A 3596-nucleotide genomic window follows, 5' to 3' on the forward strand; every position below is an offset into this window, starting at 1 on the left:
GCTTTTCAACACTCCACAAATTTCCCGTTAATAAACTATGTTTTGGCAAGTCGGTTAGGACATATACTTTGTGCATGACACAAGTAATTTTTCAACAATTGTTTACAGACAGAATATTTCAATAATAATTCACTTATTACAATTCCAGTGGGTCAGAAGTTTACATAACTAAGTTGACTGTGCCTTTAAACAGCTTGGAAAATTCCAGAAAATGATGCCATGCTGCTTTAGAAGCTTCTGATAGGCTAATTGAACATCATTTGAGTCAATTGGAGGTGTACCTGTGGATTATTTCATGGCTACCTTCAAACTCAGTGCCTCTTTGCTTGACATCATGGGAAAATCTAAAGAAATCAGCCAAGACCTCAGGAAAAAAATTGTAGACCTCCACAAGTCTGGTTCATCCTTGGGAGCAATTTCCAAACGCCTGAAGGTACCACATTCTCTGTCAGTTTGACCAAAGTTAAACAATTTAAAGGCAATGCTACCGAATACTAATTGAGTTTATGTAAACTTCTGACCCACTGGGAATGTGATGGAAGAAATAAAAGCTGAAATAAATCATTCCCTCTACTATTATTCTGACATTTCACATTCTTAAAATAAAGTGGTGATCCTGACTGACCTAAGACAGGGAATTTTTACTAGGATTAAATGTCAGGAATTGTGAAAAACTGAGTTTAAATGTATTTGGGTAAGGTGTATGTAAGCTTCCGACATCAACTGTAAGTATTCATATTATAATCAGCGATTACAGCTGGGAATCTTTCTGGCTAACTAAGAGTGGGTTAACTGGGGCGGCAGGTAGCCTAGTGGTTAGAGCGTTGTGCCAGTAATCGAAAGGTTGCTGGATCGAATCCCCGAGCTGACATGGTAAAAATCTGTCATTCTGAGCAAGGCAGTTAACCCAGTGTTCCCCGGGCGCCGTGAACGTGGATGTCGATTAAGGCAGCCCCCTCCACACCTCTCTGATTCAGAGGTTGGGTTAAATGCGGAAGACACATTTCAGTTGAAYGCATTCATTTGAACAACAGTTGTGCACACCTGGATTGTACAATATTTGCTCATTATTCTTAAAAAATGCTTTAAGCTCTGTCAAGTTGGTTGTTGATCATTGCTAGACAACCATTTTCAAGTCTTGCCATAGATTTTCAAGCCGATTTAAGTCAAAACTGTAACTCGGCCACTCAGGAACATTCATCTTGGTAAGCAACTACAGTGTAGATTTGGCCTTGTGTTTTAGGTAATTGTCTTTCTGAAGGGTGAATTTGTCTCCCAGTGTTTGWTGGAAAGCAGATTGAACCAAGTTTTCCTCTAGAACTTTGCCTTAGCTCTATTCTGTTTCATTTACCTTAAAAAAAACTCCCTAGTCCTTGCCGATGACAAGCATAGCCATAACATGATGCAGCCACCACCATGCTTGAAKATATTAAGTGTTGGATTTACCCCAAACAAAACACTTTGTATTCAGGACATAAAGTGAATTTCTTTGACACATTTTTTGCAGTTTTGCTTTAGTGCCTTGTTGCAAACAGGATGCATGTTTGGAACATTTTTATTCTGTACAGGCTTCCTTCTTTTCACTCTGTCATTTATGGAAATATTGTGGAGTAACTGCATTTGGTGTGATCCATCCTCAGTTTTCTCCTATCACCGCCATTAAACTCTGTAACTGTTTTAAAGTCACCATTAGCCTCATGGTGAAATCCCTGAGTGCTTTGCTCCCTCCGGCAACTGAGTTCAGAATGACACCTGTATCTTTGTAGTGACTGGATGTATTGATACCACATCCAAAGTGTAATTAATAACTTCACCATGCTCAAAGGGATATTCAATGTCTGTTTTTAATTTTTAATTTTGACCCATCTACCAATAGGTGCCCTTCTTTGCGAGGCTTTGGAAAACCTCCCTGGTCTTTGTGGTTGAATCTGTGTTTTGAAATTCACTGCTCGACTGAGGGACTTACAAATAACTATGTGTGTGGTACAGAGGATGGCTAGTCATTTACAAATCATGTTAAACACTATTATTGTACACAGTGTGAGTCCATGCAACTTATTTTGTGACTGTTAAGAGCATGTTTAATACTGAACAATGTAGGCTTTAAGAGCATTTTAATACTGAACATATTAGGCTTTAAGAGCATTTTTAATACTGAACATATGTAGCTTTAGAGCATTTTTAATACTGAACATATGTAGGTAGAGCTTTTAATACTGAACATATGTAGCTTTAAGATTTTAATACTGAACATATGTAGGCTTTAGAGCATTTTTAATACTGAACATATGTAGGCTTAAGAACATGTTTATACTGACATATTAGGCTTTAAGAGACATGTTAATACTGAACATATTAGGCTTTAGACATGTTTAATACTGACATATGTAGGCTTGCCATAACAAAAGGGTTGAATACTTCTTGACATTTCAGATTTTTATTCTGTATTAATTTGTAAAAAATGCTAAAACATAATTCCACTTTGATGTTATGGGATATTGTGTGGTAGACCAGTGACAAAACATTACATTTGTATCCATGTTGAATTGAGGCTGTAACACAACAACATGTGGAGGAAGTCAAGAGGATGATACTTTCTGAAGGCCCTGTATGTCGCTGTAATAATGGGACAGAATGTTACATCAGTCTGGGACAGCTGGGCTGCGTTTACACAGGCAAGCCAGATTCTTATACTTTTCCCACTAATGGTATTTTGACCAATCACATCTGATGTTATCACAGATCTTTTTCAGAGATGACTGATTGGTCAAAACCAATTAGTGAAAAAAAAAAAATATCAGAAATGGGCTGCCTGTGTAAACACTTCCTTAACACAACAACCCTACACAGAACACACACACACACCATGTAAATTAAAGCAAACCTCTAATATTATATTTCTATTATGCATGATGCTATGTGTTTTATACTACGTATTGATGCTATGTTTTTTATACTATAGTATTTGGTACTAGGTGTATGGAACCCTATTTCCTGTCTGTTTGTCTGTCCATCTGCGCAGTAGTCTGTTGTCTGTTGTCTGTCTGCCTGTGTAGGTTCTGTCTGTCAGCGTTAGTCCGCTGTAGTCTTCTGACTGCTGTAGTTTTGTCTGTTCTGCCTGTAGCCTTTCTGCCCTGCCTGTAGTTTGCCTGTCTGCCTGTAGCCTGTTCTGTCTGCCTGTAGTCTCTGTCTGCCTGTTAGCCTGTCTATCTGTGTATCACTTTAGAACAACTCAATAATAACTGATGTCGAAACTATTATTTAGTATTTGATCATGTTTATATATGCATGTGTTTTCAAATGCAGTTTATCTTTATATTTGTGTAATTTTTTAAACCAAGCTAAGAATAAACTTTGACAATCTGTTCTTGTTGAATTCATGCTTTTATCATCATACACTCTGGTAACCCTTCAAGTTGTTGTTGTTTTGTGTGTTTTTTATTGGGTGAACAACAGCCAGATCAGACAGCAGTACATCCCAATGAATGGTTCACTGCAGCTCAATGACTCACATCTACAAGGACGCCATAACGAATGGTTCACTGCAGCTCAAATGACTCAATCTAACAAGGCTCCATAAGTAATGGTTCAACCTG

At 37.7% G+C, this 3596-nt stretch overlaps 1 long non-coding RNA gene across 4 annotated transcripts in view; it reads left to right on the forward strand.

Annotated features, from left to right (window-relative positions):
* The first annotated feature begins 456 nt into the window (after nucleotides 1–456).
* Nucleotides 457–3596, forward strand: part of LOC139025800 (uncharacterized) — a 5813-nt gene continuing 2673 nt past the window's right edge. The window contains exons 1-3 of one of the 4 annotated variants that reach the window (XR_011477438.1): nucleotides 457–2079; nucleotides 2208–2294; nucleotides 2392–2675. This is a non-coding gene — a long non-coding RNA (uncharacterized lncRNA). The other 3 variants (XR_011477437.1, XR_011477439.1, XR_011477440.1) reach the window with 3 other exon arrangements.

The sequence above is a fragment of the Salvelinus sp. IW2-2015 genome, unplaced genomic scaffold, assembly GCF_002910315.2.
Source record: "Salvelinus sp. IW2-2015 unplaced genomic scaffold, ASM291031v2 Un_scaffold3295, whole genome shotgun sequence".
Lineage (NCBI taxonomy): Eukaryota > Metazoa > Chordata > Actinopteri > Salmoniformes > Salmonidae > Salvelinus > Salvelinus sp. IW2-2015.